Genomic DNA, 15,379 nt, shown 5'->3' on the forward strand with positions numbered 1-15,379 from the left:
GACAAAAATGTGCATAATTAAAAGGGGAGATGGTTTTAATGATTTGTTTGCCCTAAATACAACTGAAAAACACACAATACACTTTTAATTATGTCTTAATAAGGTTAAATAATTTTTTTAAACATGTTTTAATACAAATCTTGCTATTATTTTGTAAAATAAAGTGTAAAATGTTTGGAAAGATCTGCTTTAACACTATTTTGACCAGCAGGTGTCGCCAGCGAGTGTGGTGTTTCGAACGCTTCGAAGAACTGAATCAATTTCCGAAGCGATTGGTTCAATAGATTCGAAGCTTCGAAAAGTTTCGTTGCTCCCATCACCAGTGTTCAGTGGCTTTAAACAAAGGAGACTTGTGCCTCCAACATAGGGACGGCGAGAGGTGCGAAAACGGCAAACGAACAGCAGCGCTCAGCTCGTGCATTAAATCTTACATTTCAATCGGCACTCCAGAAACAAAGCAAACCTCCCCGTCGGGGAATCGAACCCCGGTCTTCCGCGTGACAGGCGGAGATACTGTCCACTATACTAACGAGGACTTCTCTCTCTCGCACGGGCATCACGCCGGCCAACCTCCCCTTCGAAAGAGGACTCTTGGGATTCTGTGGTTATCAAGTTACAGACACCAGCAGGAGGCGAGGAAGGGAATCGACTGAATCCATGATCAATTCAGTGCAGCTCTAAAACAACAGTTGGTTCAGGACATTCACAGGTCCTGTTGAGCAACACCTTTCTGCCTGCGTTGGTGGTATAGTGGTGAGCATAGCTGCCTTCCAAGCAGTTGACCCGGGTTCGATTCCCGGCCAACGCATTGCTTTTTGCTCGACCACATCGTGAGAACGAGAGCAACGCAGCGCACTTCTTCAGCCGATTTTGATGCGTAAAGGTGGCTCGTGCAAGTTGTTTGAGAAGTCAAACGAAAAGGACGTCTCCCTGTCGGGGAATCGAACCCCGGTCTTCTGCGTGACAGGCGGAGATACTGTCCACTATACTAACGAGGATCTTACGCCCAGGGTGAGTCGTCGAGCCGGATCCCCAATCCAAAACGCAGCATATAACACACGCTCCCCATTTGTGAGGACAGCCTTCCTGTTTATTCCCCCTGTATTTTTGTTTATTTTGTCTGCTTGTTTATATTTTAAAAAGTTTCTTTACCTTCTTTTTTAAAAAGCATTCCCTGCTTCTGCCCCAGCCAACTACCTTCCTTACCCCAAAATCAGTAAACCCCTTAGATCGGTACTTTAAAAGGACAACCCTACCCCATTCTGAACCTCAATCCATCCCCTTGCTTTTTTACTATTTACCTGAAATAAATTAACCATAAACTACACCCTGCCCTAACACCAGCTATCATAATCCCAAAAAGAATTTTTGAAGTGAAAATGATCTATTAAGCTGAAGGTCTTAGACCTTGTTCTTCTGTTGGGGCCCTTTCTTTTTCCTTTTTTTCCCTAGAGGCTATGGAAATTAATGGGATGGAGATTGGAGATAACCTGTGCCGGTGCATCCTCTGTGTAATGTGCACAGAGTTTCATTCCCCAAAACCTCTCAGCAAAAGATCACACTGTGACATGTTAGTAGCCTGTGCCTGTGTCTTTATTTTGCGCAGGAACGTATTTCTACCTCTTTTGCTCCTCCCAGGTGGAAGGGTCTGTGTGGATCCTGAACCAGAAATTACCCTTTTTGAACATTATGGTGTGGCACAGGGAGCACACTGGGTCGAGGTTTGTTGGACATAACTCAAGTTTTCCTTCAACTACGTATAAATCTTTCGCCTTTTACTAAAGATTTCCGTGGAGGAGGACGTTGTGAGTTTATTGTATTTTTGGGTGCTCTGCTCACAGCAGAGCTGCGTAACTTTGGTCAATTGCAGAAAATCTTTCATTATGGTCTGGTTTGTCGCGAGGTGTTCAGTAACGATGGTCGCTTCCGAAGCACCGCTTTATGAGGCTTCGAAACTTTTCAAAATCTCTCGTTTCGAATCAATTTGCTCGGAGCTTGTTTCAAACTGGCCAAGTCACGTGATTTTAGCAAACGAGGCTTCATTACGTCATAACTCTTTCGAAACGTTTCGAAAATCTGATGGATCACCACTAGGGGGAGTTGGTCACAAATGACCAGTGTCTAATATGGTCAGGTAAACTCGGGTCAGTTTTATTACGCAAGTTCATAAAACATGCATCCTTCTGGCTAGTAACACTACCATTTTGTTTACTTTTTGTTGATAGACAGATTTAATGACAAAAATGTGCATAATTAAAAGGGGAGATGGTTTTAATGATTTGTTTGCCCTAAATACAACTGAAAAACACACAATACACTTTTAATTATGTCTTAATAAGGTTAAATAATTTTTTTAAACATGTTTTAATACAAATCTTGCTATTATTTTGTAAAATAAAGTGTAAAATGTTTGGAAAGATCTGCTTTAACACTATTTTGACCAGCAGGTGTCGCCAGCGAGTGTGGTGTTTCGAACGCTTCGAAGAACTGAATCAATTTCCGAAGCGATTGGTTCAATAGATTCGAAGCTTCGAAAAGTTTCGTTGCTCCCATCACCAGTGTTCAGTGGCTTTAAACAAAGGAGACTTGTGCCTCCAACATAGGGACGGCGAGAGGTGCGAAAACGGCAAACGAACAGCAGCGCTCAGCTCGTGCATTAAATCTTACATTTCAATCGGCACTCCAGAAACAAAGCAAACCTCCCCGTCGGGGAATCGAACCCCGGTCTTCCGCGTGACAGGCGGAGATACTGTCCACTATACTAACGAGGACTTCTCTCTCTCGCACGGGCATCACGCCGGCCAACCTCCCCTTCGAAAGAGGACTCTTGGGATTCTGTGGTTATCAAGTTACAGACACCAGCAGGAGGCGAGGAAGGGAATCGACTGAATCCATGATCAATTCAGTGCAGCTCTAAAACAACAGTTGGTTCAGGACATTCACAGGTCCTGTTGAGCAACACCTTTCTGCCTGCGTTGGTGGTATAGTGGTGAGCATAGCTGCCTTCCAAGCAGTTGACCCGGGTTCGATTCCCGGCCAACGCATTGCTTTTTGCTCGACCACATCGTGAGAACGAGAGCAACGCAGCGCACTTCTTCAGCCGATTTTGATGCGTAAAGGTGGCTCGTGCAAGTTGTTTGAGAAGTCAAACGAAAAGGACGTCTCCCCGTCGGGGAATCGAACCCCGGTCTTCTGCGTGACAGGCGGAGATACTGTCCACTATACTAACGAGGATCTTACGCCCAGGGTGAGTCGTCGAGCCGGATCCCCAATCCAAAACGCAGCATATAACACACGCTCCCCATTTGTGAGGACAGCCTTCCTGTTTATTCCCCCTGTATTTTTGTTTATTTTGTCTGCTTGTTTATATTTTAAAAAGTTTCTTTACCTTCTTTTTTAAAAAGCATTCCCTGCTTCTGCCCCAGCCAACTACCTTCCTTACCCCAAAATCAGTAAACCCCTTAGATCGGTACTTTAAAAGGACAACCCTACCCCATTCTGAACCTCAATCCATCCCCTTGCTTTTTTACTATTTACCTGAAATAAATTAACCATAAACTACACCCTGCCCTAACACCAGCTATCATAATCCCAAAAAGAATTTTTGAAGTGAAAATGATCTATTAAGCTGAAGGTCTTAGACCTTGTTCTTCTGTTGGGGCCCTTTCTTTTTCCTTTTTTTCCCTAGAGGCTATGGAAATTAATGGGATGGAGATTGGAGATAACCTGTGCCGGTGCATCCTCTGTGTAATGTGCACAGAGTTTCATTCCCCAAAACCTCTCAGCAAAAGATCACACTGTGACATGTTAGTAGCCTGTGCCTGTGTCTTTATTTTGCGCAGGAACGTATTTCTACCTCTTTTGCTCCTCCCAGGTGGAAGGGTCTGTGTGGATCCTGAACCAGAAATTACCCTTTTTGAACATTATGGTGTGGCACAGGGAGCACACTGGGTCGAGGTTTGTTGGACATAACTCAAGTTTTCCTTCAACTACGTAAAAATCTTTCGCCTTTTACTAAAGATTTCCGTGGAGGAGGACGTTGTGAGTTTATTGTATTTTTGGGTGCTCTGCTCACAGCAGAGCTGCGTAACTTTGGTCAATTGCAGAAAATCTTTCATTATGGTCTGGTTTGTCGCGAGGTGTTCAGTAACGATGGTCGCTTCCGAAGCACCGCTTTATGAGGCTTCGAAACTTTTCAAAGTCTCTCGTTTCGAATCAATTTGCTCGGAGCTTGTTTCAAACTGGCCAAGTCACGTGATTTTAGCAAACGAGGCTTCATTACGTCATAACTCTTTCGAAACGTTTCGAAAATCTGATGGATCACCACTAGGGGGAGTTGGTCACAAATGACCAGTGTCTAATATGGTCAGGTAAACTCGGGTCAGTTTTATTACGCAAGTTCATAAAACATGCATCCTTCTGGCTAGTAACACTACCATTTTGTTTACTTTTTGTTTATAGACAGATTTAATGACAAAAATGTGCATAATTAAAAGGGGAGGTGGTTTTAATGATTTGTTTGCCCTAAATACAACTGAAAAACACACAATACACTTTTAATTATGTCTTAATAAGGTTAAATAATTTTTTTAAACATGTTTTAATACAAATCTTGCTATTATTTTGTAAAATAAAGTGTAAAATGTTTGGAAAGATCTGCTTTAACACTATTTTGACCAGCAGGTGTCGCCAGCGAGTGTGGTGTTTCGAACGCTTCGAAGAACTGAATCAATTTCCGAAGCGATTGGTTCAATAGATTCGAAGCTTCGAAAAGTTTCGTTGCTCCCATCACCAGTGTTCAGTGGCTTTAAACAAAGGAGACTTGTGCCTCCAACATAGGGACGGCGAGAGGTGCGAAAACGGCAAACGAACAGCAGCGCTCAGCTCGTGCATTAAATCTTACATTTCAATCGGCACTCCAGAAACAAAGCAAACCTCCCCGTCGGGGAATCGAACCCCGGTCTTCCGCGTGACAGGCGGAGATACTGTCCACTATACTAACGAGGACTTCTCTCTCTCGCACGGGCATCACGCCGGCCAACCTCCCCTTCGAAAGAGGACTCTTGGGATTCTGTGGTTATCAAGTTACAGACACCAGCAGGAGGCGAGGAAGGGAATCGACTGAATCCATGATCAATTCAGTGCAGCTCTAAAACAACAGTTGGTTCAGGACATTCACAGGTCCTGTTGAGCAACACCTTTCTGCCTGCGTTGGTGGTATAGTGGTGAGCATAGCTGCCTTCCAAGCAGTTGACCCGGATTCGATTCCCGGCCAACGCATTGCTTTTTGCTCGACCACATCGTGAGAACGAGAGCAACGCAGCGCACTTCTTCAGCCGATTTTGATGCGTAAAGGTGGCTCGTGCAAGTTGTTTGAGAAGTCAAACGAAAAGGACGTCTCCCTGTCGGGGAATCGAACCCCGGTCTTCTGCGTGACAGGCGGAGATACTGTCCACTATACTAACGAGGATCTTACGCCCAGGGTGAGTCGTCGAGCCGGATCCCCAATCCAAAACGCAGCATATAACACACGCTCCCCATTTGTGAGGACAGCCTTCCTGTTTATTCCCCCTGTATTTTTGTTTATTTTGTCTGCTTGTTTATATTTTAAAAAGTTTCTTTACCTTCTTTTTTAAAAAGCATTCCCTGCTTCTGCCCCAGCCAACTACCTTCCTTACCCCAAAATCAGTAAACCCCTTAGATCGGTACTTTAAAAGGACAACCCTACCCCATTCTGAACCTCAATCCATCCCCTTGCTTTTTTACTATTTACCTGAAATAAATTAACCATAAACTACACCCTGCCCTAACACCAGCTATCATAATCCCAAAAAGAATTTTTGAAGTGAAAATGATCTATTAAGCTGAAGGTCTTAGACCTTGTTCTTCTGTTGGGGCCCTTTCTTTTTCCTTTTTTTCCCTAGAGGCTATGGAAATTAATGGGATGGAGATTGGAGATAACCTGTGCCGGTGCATCCTCTGTGTAATGTGCACAGAGTTTCATTCCCCAAAACCTCTCAGCAAAAGATCACACTGTGACATGTTAGTAGCCTGTGCCTGTGTCTTTATTTTGCGCAGGAACGTATTTCTACCTCTTTTGCTCCTCCCAGGTGGAAGGGTCTGTGTGGATCCTGAACCAGAAATTACCCTTTTTGAACATTATGGTGTGGCACAGGGAGCACACTGGGTCGAGGTTTGTTGGACATAACTCAAGTTTTCCTTCAACTACGTATAAATCTTTCGCCTTTTACTAAAGATTTCCGTGGAGGAGGACGTTGTGAGTTTATTGTATTTTTGGGTGCTCTGCTCACAGCAGAGCTGCGTAACTTTGGTCAATTGCAGAAAATCTTTCATTATGGTCTGGTTTGTCGCGAGGTGTTCAGTAACGATGGTCGCTTCCGAAGCACCGCTTTATGAGGCTTCGAAACTTTTCAAAATCTCTCGTTTCGAATCAATTTGCTCGGAGCTTGTTTCAAACTGGCCAAGTCACGTGATTTTAGCAAACGAGGCTTCATTACGTCATAACTCTTTCGAAACGTTTCGAAAATCCGATGGATCACCACTAGGGGGAGTTGGTCACAAATGACCAGTGTCTAATATGGTCAGGTAAACTCGGGTCAGTTTTATTACGCAAGTTCATAAAACATGCATCCTTCTGGCTAGTAACACTACCATTTTGTTTACTTTTTGTTGATAGACAGATTTAATGACAAAAATGTGCATAATTAAAAGGGGAGATGGTTTTAATGATTTGTTTGCCCTAAATACAACTGAAAAACACACAATACACTTTTAATTATGTCTTAATAAGGTTAAATAATTTTTTTAAACATGTTTTAATACAAATCTTGCTATTATTTTGTAAAATAAAGTGTAAAATGTTTGGAAAGATCTGCTTTAACACTATTTTGACCAGCAGGTGTCGCCAGCGAGTGTGGTGTTTCGAACGCTTCGAAGAACTGAATCAATTTCCGAAGCGATTGGTTCAATAGATTCGAAGCTTCGAAAAGTTTCGTTGCTCCCATCACCAGTGTTCAGTGGCTTTAAACAAAGGAGACTTGTGCCTCCAACATAGGGACGGCGAGAGGTGCGAAAACGGCAAACGAACAGCAGCGCTCAGCTCGTGCATTAAATCTTACATTTCAATCGGCACTCCAGAAACAAAGCAAACCTCCCCGTCGGGGAATCGAACCCCGGTCTTCCGCGTGACAGGCGGAGATACTGTCCACTATACTAACGAGGACTTCTCTCTCTCGCACGGGCATCACGCCGGCCAACCTCCCCTTCGAAAGAGGACTCTTGGGATTCTGTGGTTATCAAGTTACAGACACCAGCAGGAGGCGAGGAAGGGAATCGACTGAATCCATGATCAATTCAGTGCAGCTCTAAAACAACAGTTGGTTCAGGACATTCACAGGTCCTGTTGAGCAACACCTTTCTGCCTGCGTTGGTGGTATAGTGGTGAGCATAGCTGCCTTCCAAGCAGTTGACCCGGGTTCGATTCCCGGCCAACGCATTGCTTTTTGCTCGACCACACCGTGAGAACGAGAGCAACGCAGCGCACTTCTTCAGCCGATTTTGATGCGTAAAGGTGGCTCGTGCAAGTTGTTTGAGAAGTCAAACGAAAAGGACGTCTCCCCGTCGGGGAATCGAACCCCGGTCTTCCGCGTGACAGGCGGAGATACTGTCCACTATACTAACGAGGATCTTACGCCCAGGGTGAGTCGTCGAGCCGGATCCCCAATCCAAAACGCAGCATATAACACACGCTCCCCATTTGTGAGGACAGCCTTCCTGTTTATTCCCCCTGTATTTTTGTTTATTTTGTCTGCTTGTTTATATTTTAAAAAGTTTCTTTACCTTCTTTTTTAAAAAGCATTCCCTGCTTCTGCCCCAGCCAACTACCTTCCTTACCCCAAAATCAGTAAACCCCTTAGATCGGTACTTTAAAAGGACAACCCTACCCCATTCTGAACCTCAATCCATCCCCTTGCTTTTTTACTATTTACCTGAAATAAATTAACCATAAACTACACCCTGCCCTAACACCAGCTATCATAATCCCAAAAAGAATTTTTGAAGTGAAAATGATCTATTAAGCTGAAGGTCTTAGACCTTGTTCTTCTGTTGGGGCCCTTTCTTTTTCCTTTTTTTCCCTAGAGGCTATGGAAATTAATGGGATGGAGATTGGAGATAACCTGTGCCGGTGCATCCTCTGTGTAATGTGCACAGAGTTTCATTCCCCAAAACCTCTCAGCAAAAGATCACACTGTGACATGTTAGTAGCCTGTGCCTGTGTCTTTATTTTGCGCAGGAACGTATTTCTACCTCTTTTGCTCCTCCCAGGTGGAAGGGTCTGTGTGGATCCTGAACCAGAAATTACCCTTTTTGAACATTATGGTGTGGCACAGGGAGCACACTGGGTCGAGGTTTGTTGGACATAACTCAAGTTTTCCTTCAACTACGTATAAATCTTTCGCCTTTTACTAAAGATTTCCGTGGAGGAGGACGTTGTGAGTTTATTGTATTTTTGGGTGCTCTGCTCACAGCAGAGCTGCGTAACTTTGGTCAATTGCAGAAAATCTTTCATTATGGTCTGGTTTGTCGCGAGGTGTTCAGTAACGATGGTCGCTTCCGAAGCACCGCTTTATGAGGCTTCGAAACTTTTCAAAATCTATCGTTTCGAATCAATTTGCTCGGAGCTTGTTTCAAACTGGCCAAGTCACGTGATTTTAGCAAACGAGGCTTCATTACGTCATAACTCTTTCGAAACGTTTCGAAAATCCGATGGATCACCACTAGGGGGAGTTGGTCACAAATGACCAGTGTCTAATATGGTCAGGTAAACTCGGGTCAGTTTTATTACGCAAGTTCATAAAACATGCATCCTTCTGGCTAGTAACACTACCATTTTGTTTACTTTTTGTTGATAGACAGATTTAATGACAAAAATGTGCATAATTAAAAGGGGAGATGGTTTTAATGATTTGTTTGCCCTAAATACAACTGAAAAACACACAATACACTTTTAATTATGTCTTAATAAGGTTAAATAATTTTTTTAAACATGTTTTAATACAAATCTTGCTATTATTTTGTAAAATAAAGTGTAAAATGTTTGGAAAGATCTGCTTTAACACTATTTTGACCAGCAGGTGTCGCCAGCGAGTGTGGTGTTTCGAACGCTTCGAAGAACTGAATCAATTTCCGAAGCGATTGGTTCAATAGATTCGAAGCTTCGAAAAGTTTCGTTGCTCCCATCACCAGTGTTCAGTGGCTTTAAACAAAGGAGACTTGTGCCTCCAACATAGGGACGGCGAGAGGTGCGAAAACGGCAAACGAACAGCAGCGCTCAGCTCGTGCATTAAATCTTACATTTCAATCGGCACTCCAGAAACAAAGCAAACCTCCCCGTCGGGGAATCGAACCCCGGTCTTCCGCGTGACAGGCGGAGATACTGTCCACTATACTAACGAGGACTTCTCTCTCTCGCACGGGCATCACGCCGGCCAACCTCCCCTTCGAAAGAGGACTCTTGGGATTCTGTGGTTATCAAGTTACAGACACCAGCAGGAGGCGAGGAAGGGAATCGACTGAATCCATGATCAATTCAGTGCAGCTCTAAAACAACAGTTGGTTCAGGACATTCACAGGTCCTGTTGAGCAACACCTTTCTGCCTGCGTTGGTGGTATAGTGGTGAGCATAGCTGCCTTCCAAGCAGTTGACCCGGGTTCGATTCCCGGCCAACGCATTGCTTTTTGCTCGACCACACCGTGAGAACGAGAGCAACGCAGCGCACTTCTTCAGCCGATTTTGATGCGTAAAGGTGGCTCGTGCAAGTTGTTTGAGAAGTCAAACGAAAAGGACGTCTCCCCGTCGGGGAATCGAACCCCGGTCTTCCGCGTGACAGGCGGAGATACTGTCCACTATACTAACGAGGATCTTACGCCCAGGGTGAGTCGTCGAGCCGGATCCCCAATCCAAAACGCAGCATATAACACACGCTCCCCATTTGTGAGGACAGCCTTCCTGTTTATTCCCCCTGTATTTTTGTTTATTTTGTCTGCTTGTTTATATTTTAAAAAGTTACCTTCTTTTTTAAAAAGCATTCCCTGCTTCTGCCCCAGCCAACTACCTTCCTTACCCCAAAATCAGTAAACCCCTTAGATCGGTACTTTAAAAGGACAACCCTACCCCATTCTGAACCTCAATCCATCCCCTTGCTTTTTTACTATTTACCTGAAATAAATTAACCATAAACTACACCCTGCCCTAACACCAGCTATCATAATCCCAAAAAGAATTTTTGAAGTGAAAATGATCTATTAAGCTGAAGGTCTTAGACCTTGTTCTTCTGTTGGGGCCCTTTCTTTTTCCTTTTTTTCCCTAGAGGCTATGGAAATTAATGGGATGGAGATTGGAGATAACCTGTGCCGGTGCATCCTCTGTGTAATGTGCACAGAGTTTCATTCCCCAAAACCTCTCAGCAAAAGATCACACTGTGACATGTTAGTAGCCTGTGCCTGTGTCTTTATTTTGCGCAGGAACGTATTTCTACCTCTTTTGCTCCTCCCAGGTGGAAGGGTCTGTGTGGATCCTGAACCAGAAATTACCCTTTTTGAACATTATGGTGTGGCACAGGGAGCACACTGGGTCGAGGTTTGTTGTAAATCTTTCGCCTTTTACTAAAGATTTCCGTGGAGGAGGACGTTGTGAGTTTATTGTATTTTTGGGTGCTCTGCTCACAGCAGAGCTGCGTAACTTTGGTCAATTGCAGAAAATCTTTCATTATGGTCTGGTTTGTCGCGAGGTGTTCAGTAACGATGGTCGCTTCCGAAGCACCGCTTTATGAGGCTTCGAAACTTTTCAAAATCTCTCGTTTCGAATCAATTTGCTCGGAGCTTGTTTCAAACTGGCCAAGTCACGTGATTTTAGCAAACGAGGCTTCATTACGTCATAACTCTTTCGAAACGTTTCGAAAATCCGATGGATCACCACTAGGGGGAGTTGGTCACAAATGACCAGTGTCTAATATGGTCAGGTAAACTCGGGTCAGTTTTATTACGCAAGTTCATAAAACATGCATCCTTCTGGCTAGTAACACTACCATTTTGTTTACTTTTTGTTTATAGACAGATTTAATGACAAAAATGTGCATAATTAAAAGGGGAGATGGTTTTAATGATTTGTTTGCCCTAAATACAACTGAAAAACACACAATACACTTTTAATTATGTCTTAATAAGGTTAAATAATTTTTTTAAACATGTTTTAATACAAATCTTGCTATTATTTTGTAAAATAAAGTGTAAAATGTTTGGAAAGATCTGCTTTAACACTATTTTGACCAGCAGGTGTCGCCAGCGAGTGTGGTGTTTCGAACGCTTCGAAGAACTGAATCAATTTCCGAAGCGATTGGTTCAATAGATTCGAAGCTTCGAAAAGTTTCGTTGCTCCCATCACCAGTGTTCAGTGGCTTTAAACAAAGGAGACTTGTGCCTCCAACATAGGGACGGCGAGAGGTGCGAAAACGGCAAACGAACAGCAGCGCTCAGCTCGTGCATTAAATCTTACATTTCAATCGGCACTCCAGAAACAAAGCAAACCTCCCCGTCGGGGAATCGAACCCCGGTCTTCCGCGTGACAGGCGGAGATACTGTCCACTATACTAACGAGGACTTCTCTCTCTCGCACGGGCATCACGCCGGCCAACCTCCCCTTCGAAAGAGGACTCTTGGGATTCTGTGGTTATCAAGTTACAGACACCAGCAGGAGGCGAGGAAGGGAATCGACTGAATCCATGATCAATTCAGTGCAGCTCTAAAACAACAGTTGGTTCAGGACATTCACAGGTCCTGTTGAGCAACACCTTTCTGCCTGCGTTGGTGGTATAGTGGTGAGCATAGCTGCCTTCCAAGCAGTTGACCCGGGTTCGATTCCCGGCCAACGCATTGCTTTTTGCTCGACCACATCGTGAGAACGAGAGCAACGCAGCGCACTTCTTCAGCCGATTTTGATGCGTAAAGGTGGCTCGTGCAAGTTGTTTGAGAAGTCAAACGAAAAGGACGTCTCCCCGTCGGGGAATCGAACCCCGGTCTTCCGCGTGACAGGCGGAGATACTGTCCACTATACTAACGAGGATCTTACGCCCAGGGTGAGTCGTCGAGCCGGATCCCCAATCCAAAACGCAGCATATAACACACGCTCCCCATTTGTGAGGACAGCCTTCCTGTTTATTCCCCCTGTATTTTTGTTTATTTTGTCTGCTTGTTTATATTTTAAAAAGTTTCTTTACCTTCTTTTTTAAAAAGCATTCCCTGCTTCTGCCCCAGCCAACTACCTTCCTTACCCCAAAATCAGTAAACCCCTTAGATCGGTACTTTAAAAGGACAACCCTACCCCATTCTGAACCTCAATCCATCCCCTTGCTTTTTTACTATTTACCTGAAATAAATTAACCATAAACTACACCCTGCCCTAACACCAGCTATCATAATCCCAAAAAGAATTTTTGAAGTGAAAATGATCTATTAAGCTGAAGGTCTTAGACCTTGTTCTTCTGTTGGGGCCCTTTCTTTTTCCTTTTTTTCCCTAGAGGCTATGGAAATTAATGGGATGGAGATTGGAGATAACCTGTGCCGGTGCATCCTCTGTGTAATGTGCACAGAGTTTCATTCCCCAAAACCTCTCAGCAAAAGATCACACTGTGACATGTTAGTAGCCTGTGCCTGTGTCTTTATTTTGCGCAGGAACGTATTTCTACCTCTTTTGCTCCTCCCAGGTGGAAGGGTCTGTGTGGATCCTGAACCAGAAATTACCCTTTTTGAACATTATGGTGTGGCACAGGGAGCACACTGGGTCGAGGTTTGTTGTAAATCTTTCGCCTTTTACTAAAGATTTCCGTGGAGGAGGACGTTGTGAGTTTATTGTATTTTTGGGTGCTCTGCTCACAGCAGAGCTGCGTAACTTTGGTCAATTGCAGAAAATCTTTCATTATGGTCTGGTTTGTCGCGAGGTGTTCAGTAACGATGGTCGCTTCCGAAGCACCGCTTTATGAGGCTTCGAAACTTTTCAAAATCTCTCGTTTCGAATCAATTTGCTCGGAGCTTGTTTCAAACTGGCCAAGTCACGTGATTTTAGCAAACGAGGCTTCATTACGTCATAACTCTTTCGAAACGTTTCGAAAATCCGATGGATCACCACTAGGGGGAGTTGGTCACAAATGACCAGTGTCTAATATGGTCAGGTAAACTCGGGTCAGTTTTATTACGCAAGTTCATAAAACATGCATCCTTCTGGCTAGTAACACTACCATTTTGTTTACTTTTTGTTTATAGACAGATTTAATGACAAAAATGTGCATAATTAAAAGGGGAGATGGTTTTAATGATTTGTTTGCCCTAAATACAACTGAAAAACACACAATACACTTTTAATTATGTCTTAATAAGGTTAAATAATTTTTTTAAACATGTTTTAATACAAATCTTGCTATTATTTTGTAAAATAAAGTGTAAAATGTTTGGAAAGATCTGCTTTAACACTATTTTGACCAGCAGGTGTCGCCAGCGAGTGTGGTGTTTCGAACGCTTCGAAGAACTGAATCAATTTCCGAAGCGATTGGTTCAATAGATTCGAAGCTTCGAAAAGTTTCGTTGCTCCCATCACCAGTGTTCAGTGGCTTTAAACAAAGGAGACTTGTGCCTCCAACATAGGGACGGCGAGAGGTGCGAAAACGGCAAACGAACAGCAGCGCTCAGCTCGTGCATTAAATCTTACATTTCAATCGGCACTCCAGAAACAAAGCAAACCTCCCCGTCGGGGAATCGAACCCCGGTCTTCCGCGTGACAGGCGGAGATACTGTCCACTATACTAACGAGGACTTCTCTCTCTCGCACGGGCATCACGCCGGCCAACCTCCCCTTCGAAAGAGGACTCTTGGGATTCTGTGGTTATCAAGTTACAGACACCAGCAGGAGGCGAGGAAGGGAATCGACTGAATCCATGATCAATTCAGTGCAGCTCTAAAACAACAGTTGGTTCAGGACATTCACAGGTCCTGTTGAGCAACACCTTTCTGCCTGCGTTGGTGGTATAGTGGTGAGCATAGCTGCCTTCCAAGCAGTTGACCCGGGTTCGATTCCCGGCCAACGCATTGCTTTTTGCTCGACCACATCGTGAGAACGAGAGCAACGCAGCGCACTTCTTCAGCCGATTTTGATGCGTAAAGGTGGCTCGTGCAAGTTGTTTGAGAAGTCAAACGAAAAGGACGTCTCCCCGTCGGGGAATCGAACCCCGGTCTTCTGCGTGACAGGCGGAGATACTGTCCACTATACTAACGAGGATCTTACGCCCAGGGTGAGTCGTCGAGCCGGATCCCCAATCCAAAACGCAGCATATAACACACGCTCCCCATTTGTGAGGACAGCCTTCCTGTTTATTCCCCCTGTATTTTTGTTTATTTTGTCTGCTTGTTTATATTTTAAAAAGTTTCTTTACCTTCTTTTTTAAAAAGCATTCCCTGCTTCTGCCCCAGCCAACTACCTTCCTTACCCCAAAATCAGTAAACCCCTTAGATCGGTACATTAAAAGGACAACCCTACCCCATTCTGAACCTCAATCCATCCCCTTGCTTTTTTACTATTTACCTGAAATAAATTAACCATAAACTACACCCTGCCCTAACACCAGCTATCATAATCCCAAAAAGAATTTTTGAAGTGAAAATGATCTATTAAGCTGAAGGTCTTAGACCTTGTTCTTCTGTTGGGGCCCTTTCTTTTTCCTTTTTTTCCCTAGAGGCTATGGAAATTTATGGGATGGAGATTGGAGATAACCTGTGCCGGTGCATCCTCTGTGTAATGTGCACAGAGTTTCATTCCCCAAAACCTCTCAGCAAAAGATCACACTGTGACATGTTAGTAGCCTGTGCCTGTGTCTTTATTTTGCGCAGGAACGTATTTCTACCTCTTTTGCTCCTCCCAGGTGGAAGGGTCTGTGTGGATCCTGAACCAGAAATTACCCTTTTTGAACATTATGGTGTGGCACAGGGAGCACACTGGGTCGAGGTTTGTTGGACATAACTCAAGTTTTCTTTCAACTACGTATAAATCTTTCGCCTTTTACTAAAGATTTCCGTGGAGGAGGACGTTGTGAGTTTATTGTATTTTTGGGTGCTCTGCTCACAGCAGAGCTGCGTAACTTTGGTCAATTGCAGAAAATCTTTCATTATGGTCTGGTTTGTCGCGAGGTGTTCAGTAACGATGGTCGCTTCCGAAGCACCGCTTTATGAGGCTTCGAAACTTTTCAAAATCTATCGTTTCGAATCAATTTGCTCGGAGCTTGTTTCAAACTGGCCAAGTCACGTGATTTTAGCA

The 15,379-nt window shown here is 44.0% G+C and overlaps 23 non-coding genes across 23 annotated transcripts; 13 read left to right on the forward strand and 10 right to left on the reverse strand.

Annotated features, from left to right (window-relative positions):
- Positions 1–463: 463 nt before the first annotated feature.
- On the reverse strand, positions 464–535 carry trnad-guc (transfer RNA aspartic acid (anticodon GUC)). Its single transcript has one exon. It is a non-coding gene; the product is annotated as a tRNA-Asp (tRNA).
- Positions 536–736: 201 nt separating this feature from the next.
- trnag-ucc (transfer RNA glycine (anticodon UCC)) lies at positions 737–808 on the forward strand. Its single transcript has one exon. It is a non-coding gene; the product is annotated as a tRNA-Gly (tRNA).
- A 925-nt stretch (positions 809–1,733) lies between these two features.
- On the forward strand, positions 1,734–1,848 carry LOC141367521 (U5 spliceosomal RNA). The gene has a single exon (XR_012371873.1). It is a non-coding gene; the product is annotated as a U5 spliceosomal RNA (small nuclear RNA).
- An 851-nt stretch (positions 1,849–2,699) lies between these two features.
- Positions 2,700–2,771, reverse strand: trnad-guc (transfer RNA aspartic acid (anticodon GUC)). The gene has a single exon. It is a non-coding gene; the product is annotated as a tRNA-Asp (tRNA).
- Positions 2,772–2,972: 201 nt separating this feature from the next.
- Positions 2,973–3,044, forward strand: trnag-ucc (transfer RNA glycine (anticodon UCC)). Its single transcript has one exon. It is a non-coding gene; the product is annotated as a tRNA-Gly (tRNA).
- A 925-nt stretch (positions 3,045–3,969) lies between these two features.
- LOC141367532 (U5 spliceosomal RNA) lies at positions 3,970–4,084 on the forward strand. The gene has a single exon (XR_012371884.1). It is a non-coding gene; the product is annotated as a U5 spliceosomal RNA (small nuclear RNA).
- An 851-nt stretch (positions 4,085–4,935) lies between these two features.
- On the reverse strand, positions 4,936–5,007 carry trnad-guc (transfer RNA aspartic acid (anticodon GUC)). Its single transcript has one exon. It is a non-coding gene; the product is annotated as a tRNA-Asp (tRNA).
- A 1,198-nt stretch (positions 5,008–6,205) lies between these two features.
- On the forward strand, positions 6,206–6,320 carry LOC141367522 (U5 spliceosomal RNA). The gene has a single exon (XR_012371874.1). It is a non-coding gene; the product is annotated as a U5 spliceosomal RNA (small nuclear RNA).
- Positions 6,321–7,171: 851 nt separating this feature from the next.
- Positions 7,172–7,243, reverse strand: trnad-guc (transfer RNA aspartic acid (anticodon GUC)). Its single transcript has one exon. It is a non-coding gene; the product is annotated as a tRNA-Asp (tRNA).
- A 201-nt stretch (positions 7,244–7,444) lies between these two features.
- trnag-ucc (transfer RNA glycine (anticodon UCC)) lies at positions 7,445–7,516 on the forward strand. Its single transcript has one exon. It is a non-coding gene; the product is annotated as a tRNA-Gly (tRNA).
- Positions 7,517–7,634: 118 nt separating this feature from the next.
- Positions 7,635–7,706, reverse strand: trnad-guc (transfer RNA aspartic acid (anticodon GUC)). The gene has a single exon. It is a non-coding gene; the product is annotated as a tRNA-Asp (tRNA).
- A 735-nt stretch (positions 7,707–8,441) lies between these two features.
- LOC141367523 (U5 spliceosomal RNA) lies at positions 8,442–8,556 on the forward strand. Its single transcript, XR_012371875.1, has one exon. It is a non-coding gene; the product is annotated as a U5 spliceosomal RNA (small nuclear RNA).
- An 851-nt stretch (positions 8,557–9,407) lies between these two features.
- trnad-guc (transfer RNA aspartic acid (anticodon GUC)) lies at positions 9,408–9,479 on the reverse strand. The gene has a single exon. It is a non-coding gene; the product is annotated as a tRNA-Asp (tRNA).
- A 201-nt stretch (positions 9,480–9,680) lies between these two features.
- trnag-ucc (transfer RNA glycine (anticodon UCC)) lies at positions 9,681–9,752 on the forward strand. The gene has a single exon. It is a non-coding gene; the product is annotated as a tRNA-Gly (tRNA).
- A 118-nt stretch (positions 9,753–9,870) lies between these two features.
- trnad-guc (transfer RNA aspartic acid (anticodon GUC)) lies at positions 9,871–9,942 on the reverse strand. Its single transcript has one exon. It is a non-coding gene; the product is annotated as a tRNA-Asp (tRNA).
- A 703-nt stretch (positions 9,943–10,645) lies between these two features.
- LOC141367569 (U5 spliceosomal RNA) lies at positions 10,646–10,756 on the forward strand. The gene has a single exon (XR_012371921.1). It is a non-coding gene; the product is annotated as a U5 spliceosomal RNA (small nuclear RNA).
- An 851-nt stretch (positions 10,757–11,607) lies between these two features.
- On the reverse strand, positions 11,608–11,679 carry trnad-guc (transfer RNA aspartic acid (anticodon GUC)). Its single transcript has one exon. It is a non-coding gene; the product is annotated as a tRNA-Asp (tRNA).
- A 201-nt stretch (positions 11,680–11,880) lies between these two features.
- Positions 11,881–11,952, forward strand: trnag-ucc (transfer RNA glycine (anticodon UCC)). Its single transcript has one exon. It is a non-coding gene; the product is annotated as a tRNA-Gly (tRNA).
- A 118-nt stretch (positions 11,953–12,070) lies between these two features.
- On the reverse strand, positions 12,071–12,142 carry trnad-guc (transfer RNA aspartic acid (anticodon GUC)). Its single transcript has one exon. It is a non-coding gene; the product is annotated as a tRNA-Asp (tRNA).
- Positions 12,143–12,850: 708 nt separating this feature from the next.
- LOC141367570 (U5 spliceosomal RNA) lies at positions 12,851–12,961 on the forward strand. The gene has a single exon (XR_012371922.1). It is a non-coding gene; the product is annotated as a U5 spliceosomal RNA (small nuclear RNA).
- Positions 12,962–13,812: 851 nt separating this feature from the next.
- trnad-guc (transfer RNA aspartic acid (anticodon GUC)) lies at positions 13,813–13,884 on the reverse strand. Its single transcript has one exon. It is a non-coding gene; the product is annotated as a tRNA-Asp (tRNA).
- Positions 13,885–14,085: 201 nt separating this feature from the next.
- Positions 14,086–14,157, forward strand: trnag-ucc (transfer RNA glycine (anticodon UCC)). Its single transcript has one exon. It is a non-coding gene; the product is annotated as a tRNA-Gly (tRNA).
- A 925-nt stretch (positions 14,158–15,082) lies between these two features.
- LOC141367534 (U5 spliceosomal RNA) lies at positions 15,083–15,197 on the forward strand. Its single transcript, XR_012371886.1, has one exon. It is a non-coding gene; the product is annotated as a U5 spliceosomal RNA (small nuclear RNA).
- The last annotated feature ends 182 nt before the right edge of the window (positions 15,198–15,379 follow it).

The sequence above is a fragment of the Misgurnus anguillicaudatus genome, chromosome 10 (assembly GCF_027580225.2).
Source record: "Misgurnus anguillicaudatus chromosome 10, ASM2758022v2, whole genome shotgun sequence".
Taxonomy (NCBI): Eukaryota; Metazoa; Chordata; class Actinopteri; order Cypriniformes; family Cobitidae; genus Misgurnus; species Misgurnus anguillicaudatus.